The 24,780-nt window shown below is 41.8% G+C and overlaps 1 protein-coding gene and 1 pseudogene across 1 annotated transcript in view; both read left to right on the top strand.

Moving 5' to 3' along the window:
* The window catches only part of TMCC3 (transmembrane and coiled-coil domain family 3), a 268,149-nt gene that overhangs the window by 88,261 nt on the left and 155,108 nt on the right, over positions 1 to 24,780 (top strand). The gene's annotated exons all lie outside the window — the stretch shown is intronic.
* On the top strand, positions 16,263 to 16,430 carry LOC138397631 (U2 spliceosomal RNA; annotated as a pseudogene).

Raw genomic sequence — 24,780 nt, 5'->3', positions numbered from 1 at the left:
TGCACCTAATTTCCAAGTGACATTTGGGACAATGATTGTTATATGCTGTTGATAGTTTTCAACTCTTTACTTCCAGATTGTTCTTCTCTTGTTTAGGACCTTACTATTCTCTAAGCCTCAGTTTTTTCCTCTTTAAGATGGGGACAGGCCGGGCGCGGTGGCTCACGCCTGTAATCCTAGCACTCTGGGAGGCCGAGGCGGGTGGATCGCTCAAGGTCAGGAGTTCGAGACCAGCCTGAGCGAGACCCCGTCTCTACTAAAAATAGAAACACATTATATGGACACCTAAAAATCTATATAGAAAAAATTAGCCGGGCATAGTGGCGCATGCCTGTAGTCCCAGCTACTCGGGAGGCTGAGGCAGTAGGATCGCTTAAGCCCGGGAGTTTGAGGTTGCTGTGAGCTAAGCTGACGCCACGGCACTCACTCTAGCCTGGGCAACAGAGTGAGACTCTGTCTCAACAAAAAAAAAAAAAAAAAAAAAAAAGATGGGGACAATAATAGATTCTACCTCAATGAGTTGTTATTGGTACCTGGTTTATATAGGGCACTCAGTACATGGGTAACTGTTAGTATTATTAATGCGTTTTCAAATAACATAATTTTTGATTCCTCTTGCTTTTTCTCAGTCCATTCTTTTTTCACCTCCCGGAGAAACTTGGGCATAGGTCTCTTTTAGCTCTTATGACACATTGCTTATGGATCTCTCCAGTTGGCAGTAAGCTTCACAAGAATAGGGAGGAACATACTGTCTTTGTTTCCATAATGCCTAACATTTAATAAATGAATGAATTATACGAGGTCTGTCTGGAAAGTATCCAACCACATAATGTGAAAAATAGAGACATTTATTGAAGAAGATACAAGATACAAGAAACATTGTACATAGGACAGTGACGCCTCGGTCCCCTTCAAAGTAGGCACCTTGGGACCTCACACAGTTCTCCCAGCATCCCTTACCCTAACCCGTACACGTTCAGCATTCTCAGGTGTTCTGCTTGTTGCAGGCCTTGCAGAACATGGATCACTTTCAACAGATTCTCCTCGACCATCTTTGAAGCGTTTGTGCGACACTTTTATTTGCGCTGCACTCATGGCATCATCTCTGGAAGCCTTCTGAATCATCCGAATAGTTTGCTCAGAGGAATGTTCAGGCTTAATGCACAATTCGATGCAGATGCCTTGCTCCACTCGCTCAGTCATTTTGAAAGCGACAGCCTTGTAGTACATATGCTCACTCAGCTGTGTCTAGTGCCCCATTGACTGGTCCAGTGAAGCTGTCATTGTTCACGAATGTGCTTCCCAGCCCACTCTCCTTGGCTGCCAGGTTACATCGATGTCGTGCAAACTATTCTAGTTGTATTAACGGTGGCTAGATACTTTTTGAACAGGCTTCATAGAGCTTCTTTGCATGTATAAACTGTCATTGGCACTGAATGTCATTAAAATGATTAACTCTTGGCTCCAGTCAAAGAGGGTACGCATTAAAAAACAAAAGTGCATTGGAGAGTTTATTGTTCCTTTTGCTTTCTGCCTTTCCAGACCAAGAAACCTATGATTTTACTGTTAATTTGTTGTGGGTAGATAATAGTTTTCACTTCTGTATCTTTTTAGCAGCTAAGGGCCCCTCAAAAGTCCGGGGGAATGTTGCTGTGAGAACCTCTTCACAATAGGTGGAATATAGTTGATTATTCTAGGCATTTTAGCTTTAAAATTATGATCTACATTATTTATTGGAACACAAATTCTCAGAGGGTGTTAAACATTTTTCTCTAATGTTGGAAGGCAGCAAAGGGAATGGGGTTGTTTCTGATTTAGGTCCAAATCAAGGGACCAGAATTTACAAGCTGTCTAGCTGCCCAGCTGTGGCCCCAGCTGTTTCTTCCCTGGGTGTCCATTTGTTCTACTCCATGTGGATGACAATGAAGAATATCAGAGAATCCTCCTTACCTCCAACCAGGCTTGCATGAATCTTCTCATTCTATATTCCCTTTCTCTGGTGTCTCCTTATTTGCCAGATGTTTAATAGGTATTTACCATATGCCAAGCAACACTGTGCACAGGGGCTGTAGCAACAACTAAGACCTGCTCCCACTCCCTGAGGGATTCCTGAGGTCCGACAAGTTGGGATCTATACACGGGGTCAGTGGGTACCAGGCAGCTCTCTAGCATGGCATTATTGGGTTAAATTTCTTCTGGCACAAATTCTGGGTCAGATTCAGCCCCTGGTGATTGTATCTTTCCAGTTGGTAGGTTTGGGTACTGTGGAGCAGTCCAGTGTTGTGTTTACTCTCAGTTTTGCTTTGCTAATAGGAATCTGGGATTTGTTATTCTGCTGTTAAGACATTAATTAGTTATACTTGCAGCAGTAAACATCATGCAAGCCAAAATTAGTAATTTGAATACCGCTTCTGCTGAAGCTAAGTGGGAGGGAGAGCCAGATCTGGTGGGGTGTGCGCCTGATGCTCCCGAACCGAAAGCAAGTGGACGCTCAGCAGAGCTTAACTAGGGAGGAGGGACCGTGCCCATGGCAAACACATGAGCGGGTCAGGAGCATTTTAGAAACTGGAAAAAGACAACTTGTTCACGTAGCTCAACATCTTCCCTGGTATTCCTTGACTAAATGAATCCAGTTCACCCATCTATCCACAGTAAGTGCCTACTGCGTGTCAGAAATAATATATTAATAGAAGTAAAAGAAAGTTCTCTCAAGAAATCTGTGATCTAGTAAAAAAATGATTAACAGTTACAAAATGATATTATATATTTTAAAAAATATTAGCATCCACTGTTGGTAAAAGAAAAAGGAGCTGAACATTCTTAAATACTAATGCTGGATAGATTAATAGATGGAGTTGTTCTGGAGAGCCATTTAGCAATACTTAAAAATTTTCTAATTTGTATATGAACTTGTCAATCAATTCTTATAGAAATATATATGTAGGACATAATGGTGGAAATGTACATAAATGTATAAGAATTTTTGAATGATAGCAAAGAAAAAAAAGGCAATAAAATGTCCAGCAGTAGGGGATTAGTTACATACATTGTCCATATAATGGAATACAATGCATCCTTGAAACAATGTGTTTTGGAAAAGAGTTAAATAACCTATGAAATGTTAATGCCACATTGTTAAATGAAAAGAGTAGGTCACAAATCAGTAAGAATAGTATAATTCCAATGTTGTGTAATAAATATATGCATAAAAACAATGTTGACAGTGGCTATCTCTAGGTTATTTTAATCTTCAGATTTTTGTTCACTGTGGATTCCCAAATTTTCAGCAATGACCATGTATTACCTTGCATTAAATAGTTATGAAAAGCCATTAATGATAGGTCTGATAGAAGCACATTTTGACCAATGGCCTTGGCCAAGTGCTTTGGAGCGCTGAGATGACATGCTCAGGAATGGAGCTCAACTAAAACTAGGCTGTTCTTTTTATCATGTTTGCATGTGTACTTTAATTCATTCAACAGATAACCTGTTGTATTTATAGGCATGTGTTACTTTATATATCAGATAGCTGTCATGTTTGCACATACGATACCTGTGGAGCACTTATTGTTGGAGACTGTGCTGGGGGCCGTAGATACAAAAGCCTCAGCTCCACAGATGAGGAAATAATTGTCACGGAACCATGTTCTATAGGAAAGAAAGACAAGCAGACAAATGAGAATCTTAGATCGTAACAAATGCTATGAAGAGCTTCAGCCAGTGTGTTTTAATAGACAGAGACTGGGCTAGAGGGGAGATTGGGTGGTCAAGGATGAGCTCTGAGGAGTTGACAGCCTTGGAAAGACCAGGAAGAAAAACAAAGCACATGAAAAGGCCGTAAGGTAGGAAGAAGCGTGGCTTTTTGATGGAGAAGGAAAAGAAGCCCATGTGTCTAGAGCCTGGGGGAGTGAGACACTGATCAGAAGCCAGACCATATAGGGCTCTGCAGGCCATGTTAGGACTTGGGGTTTTATTGTAAGTGAGATGGAAACCATTGGAGGACTCTAAACTGAGAAGTACGATGTGGTTACTTTGTGCCTGTTGAAGTATTTGGAGAGCTGGAATTTTTTGGCATTGCCAAATATCCATTCAGTTAAGCTTTCCTCAGGATACTCATGAAGGGCTGTGAATCCTTCTGTGTTGGACAGTTCAGTGTGGTCAGGAAGGTGGCTGTGAGTCCCCATGTGCTAGACAGCTCAGTATAGTCAGGAAGGTGGCTGTAAGTCCCTATGTGCGGGGCAGTTAGTATAGTCAGGAAAGTGGCTGTGAGTCCCCATGTGCTGGGCAGCTAGTATAGTCAGGAAGTGGCTGTGAGTCCTCGTGTGCTGGGCAGCTAGTATAGTCAGGAAGGTGGCTGTGAGTCCCCATGTGCTAGACAGCTCAGTATAGTAAGGAAGTGGCTATGAGTCCCCATGTGCTAGAGAGCTCAGTATAGTCAGGAAGTGGCTGTGAGTCCCCATCTGCTGGGCAGCTAGTATAGTCAGGAAGGTGGCTGTGAGTCCCCATGTGCTAGACAGCTCAGTATAGTAAGGAAGTGGCTATGAGTCCCCATGTGCTAGAGAGCTCAGTATAGTCAGGAAGTGGCTGTGAGTCCCCATCTGCTGGGCAGCTAGTATAGTCAGGAAGGTGGCTGTGAGTCCTCGTGTGCTGGGCAGCTAGTATAGTCAGGAAGGTGGCTGTGAATCCCCATGTGCTAGAGAGCTAAGTATAGTCAGGAAGTGGCTGTGAGTCCCCGTGTGCTGGGCAGCTAGTATAGTCAGGAAGGTGGCTGTGAGTCCCCATGTGCTGGGCAGCTCAGTATAGTCAGGAAGGTGGCTGTGAGTCCCCATGTGCTGGGCAGCTCAGTATAGTCAGGAAGGTGGCTGTGAGTCCCCATGTGCTGGGCAGCTCAGTATAGTCAGGAAGGTGGCTGTGAGTCCCCGTGTGCAGGGCAGCTAGTATAGTCAGAAAGGTGGCTGTGAGTCCCCGTGTGCTGGGCAGCTCAGTATAGTCAGGAAGTGGCTGTGAGTCCCCGTGTGCTGGGCAGCTCAGTATAGTCAGGAAGTGACTGTGAGTCCCCGTGTGCTGGGCAGCTCAGTATAGTCAGGAAGTGGCTGTGAGTCCCCGTGTGCTGGGCAGCTCAGTATAGTCAGGAACGTGGCTGTGAGTCCCCATGTGCTGGGCAGCTAGTATAGTCCGGAATGTGGCTGTGAGTCTCCGTGTGCAGGGCAGCTAGTATAGTCAGGAAAGATGGCTGTGAGTCCCCATTTTTTGGGCAGCTAGTATAGTCAGTAAGGTATCTGTGAGTCTCCGTGTGCTGGGCAGCTAGTATAGTCAGGAATGTGGCTGTGAGTCCCCATGTTCTGGACGGGTAGTATAGTCAGGAAGGTTGCTGTGAGTCCCTGTGTGCTGGGCAGCTTCCATTGGCTATTGCAGATCCACCTTTTCTACCCTGCTCTGAACCCTGGGACTCAAGGCTTGACTTGTATGAACCAGTTAACAGGCTCCCTCACCCTCCTGTTTCCCATCAGTTTCAGCCAGTGTCGAGGGTAGTCGCAGGGAGAATGATATTGGGGTAAGTTCATTCCCAACTTCTTCCCTGTCAAGTCACTTCTGGCTCCTGACCCCTCTAACCACAGGTTTCAGCTCCTGTAAGGAAGACCCCTCTTCTCTCTGGTCAGGTGGATGTCCGCTCCCATCACCCTGTCAGGCCTGGGTGGTAACCGTCCCTGTGGTTACGAGTCCTGGGGTACTGCACTATCTTTTGAGGTTTTCTTACTCCTTTGTAATCTCACCTGAAATTATGCAATTTGAGTTTGCCGTCTATTTCTAGCAGGAATGCTGATAACCACCTTCTTCCTCTGGGATCTGGGATGTCATGGTCAGTGACCAGGAGGTCAGGGGCTGGTCCACAGGAGACCACAGCCCAGGGTGAACTTGGTGAGGGCTTCGGTTAGTGGCTCTTTGCAGGACAGGCTGTGTGACTTTGGAACATACCATTTAGCTTCTCTGAGCTTCTGTTTCCACATGTGAAGAATAAGAGGATTGGACTAATTTCTCCGGTCCCTTCCAAGTCCCCAAATTTTCTTTTTAATAAGTTTCTGACTAAATATATCCATATTCACTGGAGAACATTAGTAACACGTGGAAAAGGTAAAGATAGAAATAAAAATCACCTAAGTTCAACCACCCAGAAGATAACTATTTGTCTATGCCTCTAAACGTCATTATTCTTAAGAATCAACTTCACGCAACGTATTTTGTTGAACAATATAATCTGTAGGTTGTGTCAACCCCTGAAGGAAGGTAAGGATGAACAGACGTGGTCTCTGCCCTCAGAGCTGGTAAATTAATGGCCAGCACTCTTTCCTACAGCTCTGTAGGGTGGGCACTTCCTGTAAGACAGAAACCTTGCGTCTCTCACTAAAATCTCAGTTTTAATGCCGTTTGTGATGTTATTTCAGTCATATCTGAAGACTTTTTCTGAATGTGATTTCTTCTGATTATGTGCAGAGGTAGAGCACTTACAGGCAGGGTAATGAGGAAAGGGTAGACTTTTCCAAGAAAAGCAGCAGATGCTCTTAAACCAGACTTTCCCCGTTATATTCTTTTTTCTTTGATTGCCCACCTCAAATGTATCAGCACTGATGTGGAGAAGCAACTTACCTGCTTGGAATTTCACCTGCTGTCCTTGCCACTCCTGATGAAGCCATAATGAGCGACTCGACAGCCACAGAGGGGGAGGGCTGGCAGAGGAGGAGAGAGCTTTAGGAGCAACAGATGACCTGGAAGCCAACCCTTCTTCCCTGGGACAATTCACCTGGCAACAGGAGGCAGCAAGACACCCTAGACATCTGGCTAACGCGAGGAAAGAGCTCTGAGAGGAGGGAACGGGGGAGAAGGGTAGGAATGTTCAGAGACTGGCTTATTTGGACGAAATGTGCTCATAAAGGCCATGTACCTTTCATTTGGCCTGTCAGGGCTGCTATATTATTCATGAAACTCTTACGTGTCTTTTTCCACTCCACTTTCGAGGAGGAGGGATGTGATTCCAGCCTGGCAGAATGCCCTGCTTCCACAGCACGGTCTCTGTGACCTCGCCCTAGTTTCCAGGGAATCTGGGTCTGTGGCTGAAGCAATCAAGAGCACTTTTCTTGCATTGTACTCACCTTCCCTGAATGTAGCATTTCCAGAGCCTCCTCCAGATAAATGGAAGATCAGTTCCAATAGTAAGTACTGTGTTTGTTTCTTCTTCCATAAACTTTGGGTATGTGTTTGAGTTTAGCATAAATGAATGTCCACTGCCATTTCGTTATTTGAAAAAGTTATTTAGTCCATCCCCACAAATGGAATTTGCCTTCCAAGGTGCAGGAAAGAGATAATAAAAGAAGAAATTAATATTACCGATGGCGTGCATTTTGAGATTTCCTAGTTCTTGAGGAATTCAAGCCTGACCATAACTGATTTGAGTGTTATCAAGAAAGGCAGGTAGAAGCATAATAAACAAACAGGCAAAAGAACCAGGATTTAAAATCAATTTGGGATTATATGTGGAGAAGAAATTCAAATCCCATAACAGAACTAGAGGTGGGAAAAATCTACCTTTCTGAGAGAGACAGACAACAGAGAGCCTAGGAGCTTTGGCGGTGTTCATTTGGAAGAGAAGGTTCAGGAGTAACACTAGCTGTCTCCAGGTAGTCGAGGGCTGGCGTGTGGAGGAGGGGTTAAACTTTTTCTGGGCTTGATGCAGAGGTGTTGAACTGATACGTTAGTGTGTGAAAGCAACAGAGAGACAAGATTTCTCTTTGGTATAAGGAGACATTTCTAGGGAGCTATGCAAAGATGGAAAGAGATCTTTGCAGAGAGGTAGGAGGTATGTGGTCACTTTAGGCAGAGGGCAGGAGGCTGCTTTCCCCGCTCTGATTCCACTCTTCCCCTGGCTTGCTGCACTCGCATCACGTTTCTTTCTTTCAGTTCCCCAGAGGAGTCAGACTCTTTCCCACATTGCTATTTCTGTCTGGGATGCCCCATGCTCCCCGCCTTTCAACCTGCTAAATCTTGCTTTCCCTTTACGTCTGAGTTTAATTGTTGCATCCTCCTATATGTAGGTCTTTCCTGACTCCCTTAACTAAAGAAGGTCCTGTTGCTAAACTGTACCATATCACTTTGTATTTTTCGTTTATAATACTTACCAAATTGGTACATATGTGTATGTGTACATGTGCATATATGTCACACATATCACATGTATATCATACATATACACACAGCCTGCATACATGTGTAGAAAACAACACAAATATAATTTGTGTGGCCATTTGTTTACTGTGTGTTTTGCCACTAAAAGCTACCTTTTGCAAGAGGTACTGTGTCTGTTTTATTCATTCCTCTATCCTGTTGTGGACAGCACTTGGAATGTAGTAGATGCTCAGTAAATGTGTTAAATGGCTAAATGAATTACTGATATTCAAGCACCAAAGTGTCTCAATTAGTGTTGCTCTAAGAGAGGGATATGAACCACTAAAGATGATTTTATATGTGACCTGAATCTAGCACTAGATAATATTGTATCTATTATACTTGTGTGAAAGTGTTAAATAATTCATTTTTGGTTTACTTTCAGTCCTTCTGATTTTGTCAAAGAGAAAATCATGGTTTGATGACAGTCTTTAGTCACCGATATAGCACTTACCAGTCTCCCTGGTCTACACAGAGATGAGGCCTCAGAAAGCAGTACTATCTGGCTTTTATTCATATGCTGCCTTTTATTTGTAGCAAATGATACTGGTTTTTCCTTAATGGATCCTGAGTTTCCTTTAAAAGCAAAACTATATGAGTAAAATGTGGGTATATTTAATGAAAAATATTACGGAAATAATAGTACAGTTATAATATGATGGTGGTTCTTGAATGACTGAAATTTTGGAACCACCTAGAAGGTCACTGGTTCCCAGGAGTCCATCCACAAACCAGCGCAGGTCCATGACAAAGTAAATGCAGTGAAGTCAGTTTCCCATAAAGCTAAATTGATTCATTGTCATTCTGATAGCATGTCCTTTTTTGATATTAAGGTATTCTTTCTCAGAATAGATGGTGGTTTAGAAAAATTGTCCCAGAATATAGTGTTGGCAGCCCCATGTTTTTCCCTCCTTTTCGTCATTTAGGGATGATAGTGTGAGGGGGTAATTTCATCTGCCTGGGCGTCCAGCGGTCTGGGGGCTGCTGCTGTTGGAGAACCTTTATGGCCCCTTCTGCTGTAGAGAGTGGATTTCATGTTGCCGGTAAAATCTTGTTTGCCTCCTGTGTGAATGGTAATGAGGACAGAAAGGCCGTGTGTGTGTGTGTGTGTGTGTGTGTGTGTGTGTTCTGGTCCCCGTTGTAAATGCAGATGTGTCATTCCACCCTTTCTGTTAAAAGGATTTGTGTATTGTTTTCTAATTATTTCAGATAAGAATGCCAAGTACCTCCAAAGAGGATGTGAAAATAATTTATAGATGTGGTCACCGGTGTATAAGGGGTACAGTAGGAGAGATAGATGGTTGGGAGTGAGGGGAGGAGGGTGTTCCTGTAGCAACTTCTTCCACTGCAGATAGGAAGGGGACAGCAGGGTCTGAGAGTGGTGGCTCCTCATAGCGGATGAGTGTTCCCAGGGAAGCAGCCTCCTCATTTCCTGTCCAGACAGGCCGGTCATCTGGGGAAGGATCCAGAAGTTAAGTGCTGCAGAGCACAAGGAGGCTTCTGTCACCCAGAGATCAGTCTGAAGAGAAGTTGGCCTAATTGCAGCCTTGTTGTGACTGCTGTGTTTTCCTGACATTGGTGTGTGTGCCGAGTTTGCCTTGCTTATAGAACCCAAACCCGGGGCTAGCACTCTTAGGTCCCTGTTAGAAACTTAGCAGAGATAATAAGGCCAGAGAGATTATGGCTTTAATGATTGTATCAGTTTTGACAACTGCCTGATTAAAAACATCCCAGGAACCAGATTCTTAAAAGGACTTAAACTTGATGGAACCCGTGGTCAGCCTTTGGCTTTGCATTTGAAGGGGTTGCCCTTGGTGACATTGTTACTGTGGTCAGTATCATTTGTCACCACCCGAGCAAGCCAGTTATTCATAGTATGTATGCGTGTTTATATGTGTGCGTGTGTGCTCATGCATATTCACGTCAGTGGCTCCTGTTGATGTTCAAGCCCGGTTCTCATAATCAAAAGTCAACACCTTCAACTCAACAAATACTCCGTGGATATTTGTGGAGCACCTGCCGTCTGTCAGGCATCACGGGAGGTTGCTATATGAGTGGTGTGCGTCATGTCTATTCATGCATACAGCTCACAATTACCACAGTGCATGTATTAATAAATTAAAGTGAAAGAAGTGCTATAAGAAAGAGACCAATAAAATACTTGAGGACCACAGAGGAAGAAACATTTAATTCTAGATAGAGAAATTAAGGAAGGCCTAGTTGAAGGGACATTTGATCTGGGCCCCGGGAGATGGCCTGTGTCGGGCAGGGAGGGGGTAAGGATAATTCAGCCTGAAGTAACAAAAGTATGAGTAATGGCCAGGTGAGGTACCTCCTGCCTGTAATCCTAGCATTTGGGGAGGCTGTGGTAGGAGGATCGCTTGAGGCCAGGAGTTCAAGACCAGCCTAGTCAACATAGCAAGACCTCGTCTCTACAAAAAAAAAAGCAAAAGTATGAGTAAAGGGACGGGAAGACATTTTGTTTGGGGATGATACCCTGTGAGGTAAATCCCTAGATTATCACACCGTGCCTGGATGATGGTATTGGGAAAGAGTATCGTTACCCTTCTGCGCAGGGAGTGCTGCAGGGTAGTGCAGCGGCTGGTGCTGATGGAAGGACGTGAATGCCACAGGGCAAGCAGGACAGCCAGGAGGCATCGCAGACGGACAGCTAAGAGTTCAGACCTCATTTATGGTCATTACCTAATAAATGTCATTGTTAAAAAAGGTTACAGTAGATACATACATTTATTTACCTATGGACATTTGAGAGAAACCTTTTAAGAATCTACAAAACTATTTGACAAATGACCAAATGAAAAATACTACATGCAGCAGGGAATATGATTTTCTCTAAGACTTAAACCATGGTCAGTTGAACTAAGTTTTGCTTTTGCAAGTCAGAATTCTTTCCACGTAACATATTTAAAGAGAGCTTCCTACATTAAAGTATGTTTTACATTACAAAAGGTGATTCCGCCCTCCCCCCAAAAGATCCAGATGTTACAGTTAGAAGGTAAAAAGCAAGTTGAAACCAGAAAGCAGAACTCCAGACATGCTGTCTCCGCTGTTAACTCAGTCTGCATTAAATTACAATGGTCTTTCTCAGTTTTTGCCAGTAGGTGGTGACAGTGCTGTCTGTGCAGTTTATTTAAGTTTCTTGTTATTTATTTATTTGTTAAAAAACACATATTTATTATAGGAAAAATTAGAAGAAGGAAGCACAAAGGAAGTGGGGAATCACATGATCCCACCATCTGTGGATAATCACTGCTCAAGTTCAGGCACGTTACAGCCTTTGTTGCAAAATGGACCAAAGCCAATTAGGTAGTTCACAATTAGTGGATTATTTTTGACAGATTGTCAGTCACCTCTAATGATTACAGATCTCCATCCCACAACCTTCCTAAGAGTGAAAGGATGAAGCAAAAGCAGTTCTCAGACCAAATTCTGCTACAGGGACAAACACGTGTGAACAAGCAGGCACAAAGCCTGTGCAGTGACCTGTGCTGGGGAGCCCCCAGCTCCCACCTGCTAACTCCTGGAACAAGCACCTTGCAGGAAAGGCTCCCTGTGACAGCTCAGCAGCAACGTTGTAGCCAGAGCATTCAGCTAACTTCATCCCATAGCTCAGGCCACAGACTCCCCCGTAACATAAGGCCGGAGGGACTTAGGCTGCTGGATTTGCTTAGTTCTCATACCCTGATCATAAGAAGGCAGAGGTGCCTGTACAACACTTCTGGATAGTCTGTAGACAGCAGATCCTCCAGTGCCTTTTTTTTTTGCAACACTGTTTCATTACAATGTTGATGAGGAAAAAATTGGTTTTTGGCCACGGCCATTGTGTGTGTGGAGTCTGCGTGTTCCAAATTCATGTTAGGTGAATTGGCATGTCTGTGTGGGCCCAGTCTGAGTGAGTGTGGATGTGTGTGAGCCCTGTGAGCGACTGATGTCCTGTCCAGGCTCCCACCTTGAGTCCTGAGCTGCCAGGAGAGGCTCTGGCTATCCAAGACCCTAAACTGGAATAAATGGGTAAATCATTATGTTCCTTGTTTTTTTAATCTTTCTTAAATGTTTTATTTTGATGTTTAATATTAGAAGTGTTTTGGTTCTTTATTTAGAAGTTTGGTGTTTTTGAGACCAGAAATACGCTGTAGAACTTAACTGCAGTTTACATCAATTGGTTTCATTATATGTTGTTTTGCTAAAAGTCGCAGTTTCTAGGAACCCGTTGATGACGTTAAGTGAGGACTTACTATACAGTCATGTGTTGCTTAATAACAGGGATGCATCCTGACAAATGTGTCGTTGGGCAATTTTGTCATTGTGTACACGTTATGGAGCAGGGGTGGGGGACCTGCGGCCTTAAGGTCACATGTGGCCTTCTAGGTCTTAAGTGCAGCCTTTTGACTGAATCCAAATTTTACAGAACAAGTCTTTTTTTATTAATGCATTTTTGTTTGTCTTTTATATTTTCATTTTATTTTTAAAATGACCATATTTAAAATACCAAAGAATAAAAGAAGTTTCAACGAAATAATCCTCCCAGATTGACTGGCACAATTAGACCGTTAGTAATCCATAAGGGCTAAATTGACAGCTGCTACACTCATGATTCAGTTCTAACTTCCCCCCACCCGACTGGCACCACTACCACAGGAAACTGGTTAGCAAAAGATTATGGGGGTCAAGTATGCCAGTCGGTTATCAGCTTTTCACAATGGTGCACTGTTTCTGTTTGAAGTAGAATTTGTGAATAGTTGCACAGCTAGACAGTATTTTTTTATTCTGTGTGCCTAACAGCCCATCATGTCAAAGAAGACCAAGAGAAGTTGAAGGACAAAAACAGATTTTTTAATGAGAATTGGGAATTGCAATATTATCTTATTTCTGCTAAAGATAAGATGATTCTCTTGCTTTGTGATACTGCAATATCAACGTTAAAGAAATTCAGTGCTCATCACTGTTATAACACTCATGAAGAACACAGATATTTTAAATTAGAGGGAAAGGTGTGAAAGTTTGTATTGCATAAATCAAAAGATGAAAAGCAAAAGCAAAGACAATTCTTTCAAGCAGCAGTAAGACCTGGAAATAATGCCACTTCATGAAGCAACTTATAAAGTAGCTTGTATACTTGGGGAAAAAGGGAAGCCATTCAGTGATGCAGAAATTATGAAAGAATGCATTGTCAAAGTTGGAGGATGCTTAGACCCTGATAACATTTCAAAGTACAAACAACTGCCTTTTTCAAGGAGAACCATAACTGATTGGCAGCATGAATTAGCCTTCAACTTAACAGAACAACTTCATGCAATCTTGCAATACTTCAAAAGGAAAATGTATATTATTCAATTGCTTTGGATGAATCAATTGATACTACTGATTCGGCACAGGTTTTATGCTTCATTCAAGTCATAACAAGGTTTTCTTTGCTATAAAGAGTTACTCACTTTGGGCAGTCTTGTGAACAGAGCAGAGGAATAGATATTTTCAGCAACTTTCAAGGTAAATGTCATGACGTTAGACTGAATTTGGTAAATTTAGTGAATGTATGTACAGATGGTGTACCTTCCATGACAGGAAAACATGAAGGGTTTATTGCACAGACAAAAAAATTATTAACAGACCCAGAAGCTCTCATTTCTTTTCATTGTATCTTGCATCAGCAAAATCTCTGTGTTAAAGCTACTATTTTAAGTGATAATTTGCAACAAGTTATAAGTATTTTTAACTATATTTGTGCAAATGTGACATGGCATCATCAGTTTTGTAACATGCTAAAGTTGAACAATGAGGTATTCATTGTGATCTTTCCATATCATTCTAAAGTGTGTTGGCTATCTCAGGGACAGGTGTTAGCCGAAATTTTATCTCTGTGAGAACAGATAGTTAAATTTTTTGCAGAACAGAATCAGCAATGTGAATTATTGAAAGAAGGTTCCTGTAGGAATGCAGCATTTCTGTATGATATCATGTCAAGTCAAAATGACTATTTCTTTGCAAGGTAAAACTAAGTTTATATATGACATGTGGCAAAAAAAAAAAAAAAAAAAATCAAATCCAAGCATTTTGAAAAAAGCTATCTTTCTTCGAAACACTTCCTCAAAGGGAAATTTCAAATGACGTTTTCCCCAGTTAGCAAAGGTCATTGATGAGCAGGATGATATATGTGAATCGTTTGAAGAATACGCAGCTGTTACAGACCTATCACTGACTTCGAGGATCATTACATCACACTCAAATTAGCATTTCAGCCTCACGTAGGTGATATCACCAAGACACCTAAAGAACTGCAGATGGAATTGATTGAGCTCTCAGTAGATGACATTTTTAAGGTCATTATTTGATACAAAGAAAGATCCAGTTGAAATATAGAAAAATGCAGTGGAATACCCACACCTTTGGCGACATGCCCCAAAAATGCTTTCTTGCTTTTCAACCACTTATTGCTGCTAATCTGCATTCTCCTACCTAACCCAAATCAAGACGCCCTTAAGGTCACAAATGACTGATACCCATCTAGAGGATCGACTGAAACCGTGGATCTCCATGCTGCAACCAAATATTCAAATGCTTTCCAACAAAAAGCAGACACAAGAAAGTTATTAAAAGGTTAGTTAATTTTAAAATTAACAAAATAGTTTTCATTTTTTAAAATTATAAAGTACATAGTAGTTAAATTTTTATAGAATAATATGCATCTTTAGGTATATCTAATTGAAGTTTCTTGAATGCAGCCTTATTTGATTACATCTAAATAAATGTGGCCTTCCAACGTGAAAAGGTTCCTTACTCCATCATAGAGCATACTCACACAAACCTAGACAGTACAGCCTACTACATAGCTAGGCTATATGGTATAGCCTATTGCTCCTAGGCTACAAACCTGTACAGCATGTTACTGTACCAAGTAGTCGGCAATTGTGATACAATGGTAAGTATTTGCGTACCTAACTTTAAACATATAACAGATACAGTAAAAATACAGTATAAAAGATTAAAAATGGTACACCTGTATAGGGTGGTTACCATAAATGCAGCTTGCAGGACTGAAAATTGCTCTGGGTGAGTCAGTGAGTGAGTAGTAAGTGAATGTGAAGGCCCAGGACATTACTGTATACTACTGTAGACTGTATAAACAGGGTACACTTAGGCTACACTAAATTTGCATAACAAATTACTTTCTTCAAGAATAAATTAACCTTAGCTAACTGTAATGTCTTTATAAATTTAAAAAAAATTTAAACTTTTTGACTCTTTTGTAATAACACTTTGTTTAAAATACAAATTATACAGCTGAATGAAAATATTATCTTTATTTTTATTTTTTTATTTATTTATTTTTTGAGACGGAGTCTCAACTCTGTTGCCTGGGCTAGAATGCTGTGGCGCCAGCCTAGCTCACAGCAACCTCAAACTCCTGGGCTCAAGCAATCCTACTGCCTTAGCCTCCCGAGTAGCTGGGACTACAGGCATGCGCCACTGTGCCCAGCTAATTTTTTCCTCTATATATTTTTAGTTTTCCAGCCGATTTCTTTCTATTTTTAGTAGAGATGGGGTCTCGCTCTTGCTCAGGCTGGTCTTGAACTCCTGAGCTCAAACGATCCACCAGCCTCGGCCTCCCAGAGTGCTAGGATTACAGGCGTGAGCCACTGCGCTCTGCCTGAATGAAAATATTATCTTTATATCCTTATTATAGTAGCTTTTTCTGTTTTTAACATTTTTACTTTTTTTTTTTTTTTTTAATTTTTTTGTTAAAAGCTAAGATACAAACACTCACATTGGCCACCCTAGGCTTAACAGAGTCAGGATTATCAATATCACTGTCTTCCATTTTTACATCTTGTCCCACTGGAAGGTCTTCAGGAACAATAACGTACATGGGGCTGTCATTTCCTATGATAACAATGCCTTCCTCTAGAAGACTCCCTGAAGGACTTGCCCGAGAATGTTTTACAGTTAACTGATTGTTTTTTTAAATAAGTAGAAGAAGTATACTCTAAAATAATGATAAAAAGTATGGTATAATGAATACATAAACTATCTCTTCTCGGCCTTTTGGCTAAGATCAAGTGTGTAATACATAAACCAGTAACATAGTCATCTATTATCATTATCAAATATTATGTGCTATACGTAATTATATGTGCTATATTTTTATGTAACTGGCGGCGCAGATTTGTTTATACCATCATCTCCACAAACACTTGAATGATGTGTTGCACTGTGACATTACAATAGCTATGATGGCTATATGTGTTTTAAGAGATAGGAATTTTTCAGCTCCATTGTAATCTTATGGGACCACTGCCGTATATGTGGTCCTTTGTTGACTGAAACATCATTATGTGATGCGTGACTGCATTTTGAACACATCTTTTCATCAATAAAAATCATCTCTAATATCCATTATGTGTGTTAACAAACTCTCAATATTTATCAAATATAAAGGTAGTTGAAGCCTTATAAATAACTACCTCTGGAGTGACAGTTTTTTATTAGTCTTTCAAATGCTAAATAACTGCCCCTATGGTATAAATTAAGACTCAAACATCTATATATCATAGTGTTTATGCTGGAATATTTTAAGGAGGATGAGAGATACTTTTTCAGTTTATATGTGTGTATGCATTTATAGATTGCTTAACACTTTTCAATTCATTGTACATGTATTGCTTAACAAAAGTGGAATCACATACAGTATATGGTTTTATAACCTACCTTGGTCATTAATTACATTATGAATATATTTCCAAATAAATATACCTTTGCATTATCAGTTTTAACAACTGTATTGTATTCCATTTTGTAACTATTTACTCACAGCTCACTATTAAGGGACATTTGTGGTTTTAATGATTTTTTATTACAAGCATCACTAGAAAGATTATCTTTGTACATGTCTCTTTGTGTACTTGTTTATTTTATTTGGGTACTTTCCTAGAGGTAGAATTGCTGAATTATAGCTTCTACACAATAAACAAAGGTTTTAAACAAGACTCCAAATTACTCTTTGAGAGAATGTAGCCATCTATATTCCCCACCAGCATTTGTTTTCCTAAATACTCTGCCACGTTGGAAACAATTAAAAAAAAAATTCCCCCATCTGATAGGTAAAAAAAAAAAAAAATGGTAACTCATGTTACTCTTACTAGTAGGGTTGGACTTTTTTTCTTTTTTATGTTTGCTGTGTATTTGCATCTATCCTTTTATTGTTTAAAATATTAGTAGTGTAGAAAAATTAATCCTCCATGCATTTCTCTCCTTATCAGTTGCCAGATGCCTTAAATGCATTTATTTTTTAGATTGGGAAATACAAAGTCAACTTAAAGCAGCTTAAATTATCACATTTTCTAACTGAAGCCCCAGCCCAAAAGTGAGGCAGTGTACACTGTGCCATTTCATCCCTCCCACCTCCCCCACCCCCGAATCAGGAGGGCATTGGTTTTAGACCCTGCTTTAGGAAGGGAAAAGTGGTGAGATGCTTAGGTCCTCAGCATTTAAACCTGCCCAAGTAGTATTCATGCAACACAATATGAAAGGAGAGCTTAGAGTTGATTAGCCTTCTTGAGTTAATTTGTTGCATGAAGGCAGCCAAAGAGATAATTTAACCACCAGAGGGATACACTTTCAGCAGAATTATCTTGGTTTTTTTTTGGGGGGGGGAGGTATCTAGAATTGATTAGATTAATGAGAAAATTGCTCTGTTTTCAGTTCATTTGCTGATGTGCTTTGGGGAAGCGGTACAAGGGAATAATATTTCCTCCTCTGTACCCCTCATCCCTGTTTTAGAATTCATCGCATGGATCCCAGATTAAAATAGCAGTCCTCGGAGGGCCTTTCCTAAGTTTAGACTCATGAAAAGAAGACAGACTTCCAAATGTGGCAACTCTTTGCCCATGGCCACCAATAACCTTCTTCTCCCTCCTTCCTTTTCCACCTATTGCCTGATGCTCAAAATTCCTGTGTTTTTTTGTTTTTTGTTTTGTTTTTTTCCCAAGGCAGGGTCTCTCTCTGTCACCTGGGCTAGAGTGCAGTGGTGTCATCATAGCATTGTAGCTCACTGCAACCTCAAACTCCTGGGCTTAAGTGATCCTCCTACCTCAGCCTCCTGGTACTACAACAGGTGTGCACCCTCACACCTGGCTAATTTTTCTATTTTTTGTAGAGACAGAGTCTCACTCTTGCTACGGCTGGTTTTGAACTCTTGGCCTCAAGCAGTCCTCCTATCTCGGCCTCCCAAAGTGCTATGATTATAGGAGCGAGCCACTGCACCCCGGCCCCAAAATTCCTTTTAAAAAGATGGGCCCCATAAACAAAGGATCTTTATTTAGAGATAGGACCTAGAATTAAGGTATATTGAAAGGTAAAAATTATCATAAATCCACACAAGTATAAATGTTTTACAGTAGATTTTTCTGAGAGGAGGGCTGGGCTCTAAGAAGGGAATGACGTGAGATCCACCAAGGGGAAAGAAAACCCTGAAGGAGAAGCTGGGTGTGTAGGATAGCAGAGCTTCGCCCAAAACTCACCTTGGATGAGGGGTTTGCTTTTTAGGGCCCTGGTATTTGTGATGAAACAATTTCTGAGTAAGTTGACACTTTAATTACTTTGTCTAGCTTATTTTTCAGTAAAATATTCTCCCTGCTCCCTGACGTTCTACTCCTCAGAAAAAATTTCTTTCTCCGTCTGACTTTCTCTCTGGCCAAACTAACAAAATTATTAGGTGCTCAGTGAAAATTTGGTTCTTCCTAGATGCTGTCCTTTAAAAGAATGTGCTTCTGCTCCTCAGGTGCTTCCTACTAACTAAAACGACGACTTTCCACTCCTGAGTGTTCTTGGTCTTCTCTTTTCCGCAGCGTCCTTGTCCTGAACACTGCAGGGGACCTGTTAGTGCACGCTGTCCCCTCTTACCGTGCTGCCCCCACTCCTGTGCCCCCAGCGGAAATGCCCCACACTGTTTCTGTCTCTTCTTCACCGTCTTCCTCAAATCCTATCTTCTGGACTCATAGGTCTCCTGTATTTTTCAAGCAGTGCTAGACTGTTTTGAGCATGCACTTTCTCTAAAATCTCTGGCCTTTTATACCTAAAACTTTCCAATTAGTAAACTTTTTTTTTAAATAAGACCAGTTTTTAAATATGAAAGGACTATATTCTCATCGTAAAAAAAAAAATGTGACTACAGAGTAAATGAGAAAATATAATTCCTTCTCCCCATGCTACCAGCTCTAGTATGCCTTACATGTCAGTGGTTTGTTGTTTATCTTTTCGGACTTTTCCTATTCTTATACAAACATTTTTATGTGTAAGAGTATATAAAATTATTTCTACAAAAATAAGATCATGCTATTCTGCAACTTACCTTTTAAAGCTTAATAATGCTATATATAGTTTAAGTTCATTTTCTTCATGGCTATATTGTTCTGGGGTATGGCTACATCATAACTTACTTAAACAACCCCCTACTGATGCATATTTAAGGTATTTCTAGTGTTGAGTGAGGCATTAAACACCTTTTTATGTAGACCTTTGCGAATGTTTCCTGTTGCTCCTCTCAGCTGACAGAACGGAAGAGGAACATCTGGTTCAAGCAGTGTACATACTTTAAATACTGATAAATGTTGCCAGGTTGCCCCTACAGAAACCGTACTTACACTCCCATTGGCAAATCATTCCGTCTTCAAGGCTCAGCCTTCTGGGGGAAGCCTGACTTTCAGGCAATGTGGGGTGCCTCTCTTTTCTTCTTAAGTATCCCACCAAAATGCGCTGACATTCCTGAGTTTTGGTATTTATCCCATTATTTGAATATTTGTTAAGATAATCTGTCTCCACCACTGGACGCTGAGCTCTTTGTTTTTCCTTTTAAATTTTTTTGTGATTTCAAAAGTAACACATATTCGCTATATAAAATGCCAACATTATGGAAATACCTTATATTAAGGAAATGTCTATTTTAGATAGTCCTCCTCTGTGCTGTCTTGTGCACAACTCTCTCAGTAGCACTTAGAGGATGGACCGTAATAACTGATACCTCTGTCTCACCCACAAGCCTGAGTTCCTAGAGAGAAGGGATCAAGTCTTTTTTATTTTTGTGCCCCAGCACTTAATATGGACCTGGTTCACCGGCCATGCTCAGTAAATGTTTGTCACCTGAATGAATGGAAAGTAAGGCTCTCCTTAGAAAACAGGCCAAGTGACATAAGCCACTGCAGTAGATACTAGTGTGACCTCTGGATGTTTTCTGCTTAGCCTTCTTTAAAAGGGGCGGCTTTGCATGGCCTCTCCTGTGGTTCCAGGCCCTTAACAGAAACTCTAATGCTGATGAAATTCAACCTCTTCTGGATGATTTGTTCTTGTAACCATTAGGAACTATTTAGTTCTTCTAACAAAGCAGATGCAGGAGACTGGGAAGCAGTTATTAGCTGAGGTAGATTGGTTTACCGATGTGATTTGTTGCTATGTGTGTTTATTATCCACTGGCTCTATGCTCATGAAGTCAATATCCCCTGCATTTGCTGAGCCGGGCAATCTGGTGAAATAAGAAGCGGAGCCAAGCACTGCTCAAATTCCCGAATCTAACAGCAGCAAAAGTAATAGCTGCCGTATACTGGGTGCCTCCTATGGATTAGATGTTTTATGTGTCATTTAGTTCTTGTAAAAGCCTTGTGAGAGAAATGTTTTTCTCCAGGTTCCAGGTGATATTCAGCCCCAGGGAGGTAAACTTTCCAAGGTCACGTAGCTATTAAATGGTATCTGGCTTTGAATCCAGGTCTTTTTGGTTATAAACCATCGCTGCCCCCTTTTTTAGTCTCCATCCTTGTCCTCCAACCCCCCAAATGGTCCTACTGTGGAACAGGCAAAGTAGATCATCTGATGGAAAAGCGTGGAGTCCCTTCTCCTGTTCATTGAAAACGCTATTCGAATCCCTGAGAGAACATCCCTTCTTTGTTTGTTTTATTCTTCCTTTCTAAAATCATAGACCTTTGGAGATGAAAGAGATCAAGTTCACCATCTCACATTCTTCTGGAGGAGGAGAAGGAGACCTACCATTGCAGTAGATAGAAGGGCTTCCAGGTTTCACTTCATGAATGAAAAGTCTGATGTTGCTTTGGATTTACATGGGTGCAGAACTAGAGTTTAGTAGAATTAAACATCATAGGTAAATTATAATCTAGAACCAGAAACGTAAGCGTCGCTGGTCCGTGGACCCTGTGAGGACACACACATCACAGATGACCCCAAAACCATCTTTCTACCTGGAGGCTAAAAAGATCTTGTAGGCTCCTTTTTGATGATATTCACAATATTGTAAATGATCAAACATTTCTTCCATTTTTATTGACCTGTAGAAAGGGAGATATGTGTCCACAATTGCTTACCTGAAGTTTTTGAGGAAATTCTTTGCTTATTACACCTTCTATTGCATAACACCTCCACTGCGACTTGGGGTTGGCACTTTGCAGTCAAACATGTTAATGTGTCTTCGGGAAGACATGATTATTCATGTTAGATGGGGGTAAGTGAAGACTATAATAACTTCATGTCATTTAAGGTCAGATTTTTGCTTCCCAATGATTTGCATACACTTAGGAAAAATTTTTCTGTTTTCAGAACATTTTGGATTTCAGAATTGCAGATAAAGGATTGTGGACCTGTAATTTTCTTTTGAGGCAGAAGTTTAACTTGTGGTCCATCAAAAATACATTTGAGAGAGGACCCTCATAACCGTTATAAAAAGCAAAATAAACTTTGTTCCCATGGAAGGACCCGCCTCCCTGACATTTAGGGGCTGCTTGGGACCATTCCTATGTGTGTCCCCTTGGTAGCTTAGTTCCAAGCTTGACAGCTCTCAGGGGTGGGGAATTCTCTCTGCTCTCTCTGACCCTCAGCCCAGCCATTCCTTCAGCCGTGTTCCCTTTCCCCTCTCCTCAGTGGATCCGGAGAATAGCTGTCTCCACCATTGTCTGCACGAGGACCATCAGTCACAGCTCACGCTACTCAGCAGGCTTCTTTTCTGGACACTGCACACTCCCCAAGCGTTTGTTTCTTGGTTTTGGGAGCATTCACCATGGAAACCGTTTTGGCTCATCTCGTCCCATTCCCAGGTGGTCTCTGAAGCTTTGCCCACACAGTGCCACAATGAAAAATGCAAACTGGCTGACAGGTTTGCTTTTCACTTTTTCATTGCTTACTTGGCTTGTGGCACAATCCCAGGGTATTTTCTACAGAGGGGTGTGTTTGGCCATACCTGGTGACTAGGCTGTTGTTTCTCACCCTGCTCTGCATGAGACACTCTCACTTTTTACACTCATAGTGGTGCCTCACTGCTTCCAAAGCCATTGTGAAATTAGGACAGCCCAAAGCCAGATGGTTTGACCAACTCTTGTTCCTGTTCCCACTTTGGCTCCTTTTGGCCTCATATGTTCTGTTTAGCTATTGTTTCTCCAGTTCTTGGAGTACATCAAGTAGTGAGTATCTTCAGAAACTATTTATACCAGTAAGTGTCGGGCCGTTGTTGCTGGTGGCTGGAGTTTGGCAGTACCATCAGCTTCTCCTAGCATCTGATTTATCAGGGTGCAGGATTCATGCCATGTGGCTCTTACTTGGGCCAAGAGTCTTCAATCAGCCTGGTCACTTAAGTTGCCAAGGAAACAATGTCTAGTGAGACCTTAAGATTTATAACTTGTTGCCAAGATGCAAGATTTTCTCAGAATTCTTGCTGACACAGTTTACTCCCATAACCTCCCAGCCCTGTGGGGTGTGTAAATCTTTGAACTTTTCTGCAGAATTCACTTTCTTGCATGCAAGGCTTAAAAAGGGGTCCAAAGAATTTGGCCTTCAGGGGGAGTTCATGAACTTCTGGAAATTGCATGTGCTATTTTGTGTTGATGCATGTATTGGCATTTTGTTATGGGGAGAGGCTTGCACTGTGTTCTCTGCACCATGTTCTAAAGCAGTGTAGCCTTGGGAAAACTATTTAGTGTTCTGAGCCTCTGGAAAATGAGAATAATACTAGCCCTGATACCTAGGTAGGAAGAGGCCAGGTGGTGAGTGGGCTGTGAGGGAGGGTTGCCTGTAGAGGCAGCAGCTTATGCTAATGCCTAGAGGCAAGGAGAGCTCAGAGGGTAGGTGCCTCATGGCAAGAACGGATGGGAGGTTAGCACAGACCTAAGGCAAAAGGGAAGTTTCCCTTAACCCTTATTAAAAGAGATGGATGTGCAAAGAAATAGGAAAGGAATAATGCAGACAAGTGAGTGAGAATTTGTTGGCACACCTGCAAACCATGCAGCCACTTAAAATAATTCTGGGGAAGACGAATGACATGGGAATGTTAAGTGAGGAAGAGTTTATATAAACTTGCCTGTGTATTAGGATTTCAGCTGCGTGAAAACTAATCCTCAAAGGACAAAGACTTAAGTGGAAAAAGGAAAACAACTCTTGCGTTAAGGTGATAGATATTAAAATTTATTTTAATATGGTATTTTTTTTTTTTTTTTTTTTTTTTTTTTTTTTTGTTGAGACAGAGTCTCACTTTGTTGCCCAGGCTAGAGTGAGTGCCGTGGCGTCAGCCTAGCTCACAGCAACCTCAGACTCCTCGGCTTAAGCGATCCTACTGCCTCAGCCTCCCGACTAGCTGGGACTACAGGCATGCGCCACTATGCCCGGCTAATTTTTTCTATATAGATTTTTAGTTGTCCATATAATGTCTTTCTATTTTTAGTAGAGACGGGGTCTCGCTCAGGCTGGTCTCGAACTCCTGACCTTGAGCAATCCACCCGCCTCGGCCTCCCAGAGTGCTAGGATTACAGGCGTGAGCCACCGCGCCCGGCCTAATATGGTATTTTTGAGTTTTGTTTTAGTTGTTTGCTGATGACAGTAGGTCGCCTGGGTGGTCAGGATCCAGCTTTCTGTTGGGCCTCCAGCCTCTTCAGTTCCGATTCGTTAACTCATTAGCTGGTTTTGTGCTTGCCCCGGTCCAGGCACCGTGCTTGAGCAGGGGAGTGTCAGCTGCATCTGTGGTCCCTCCCTGGCTGGGTCGTCTCTCAGAGACCCATCCATCCATGGCTAGATAAGAACACTTGCGCTCTCTCTTGCTCTCAAAGACACCTCTAATTAATATGCCCTTTTTGTTCATGTGAGGAAAAAGAAAAGGCGGTACTGGTTGGTGAACAAGGCTCCTTCCAGGATCTAGAAGGCATGAAGCAGGGAAATTAAGTAACCAGAGAGGTGACAACTGCAACAACTGGGTGTCAGGCAGAAATGTCCGTTTGACCTGGGTTATTACTGTTTAGCGTCTGGTGCTTTTGGAAGATTGCCTGGCTGCTTCTACAATTTCCATAGGGATCAAAGGCTTTGTTTGCTCTCAGTGTGTTTTTCAGCAGTGAGCTGGAAATCTTCCCTTTCATGCAGATCAGTGAGGAAGAAGCCACGTGCTGCTATTAGATTGGGCGGCAGCAGGCCACCTTTACCTGCCGGTACCCTGTGTGTGTTCCACACGTTTCCGGGACTCTCTCCCTTCTGAAGGCAGTCGCAGGACACAGGAACAGTCAAAAATTGTGC

This window comes from Eulemur rufifrons, chromosome 16 (genome assembly GCF_041146395.1).
Source record: "Eulemur rufifrons isolate Redbay chromosome 16, OSU_ERuf_1, whole genome shotgun sequence".
In the NCBI taxonomy this organism is placed as follows: Eukaryota; Metazoa; Chordata; class Mammalia; order Primates; family Lemuridae; genus Eulemur; species Eulemur rufifrons.
Note: the sequence above shows the minus strand (reverse complement) of the source record. Positions and strands in the feature narration are given on the sequence as shown.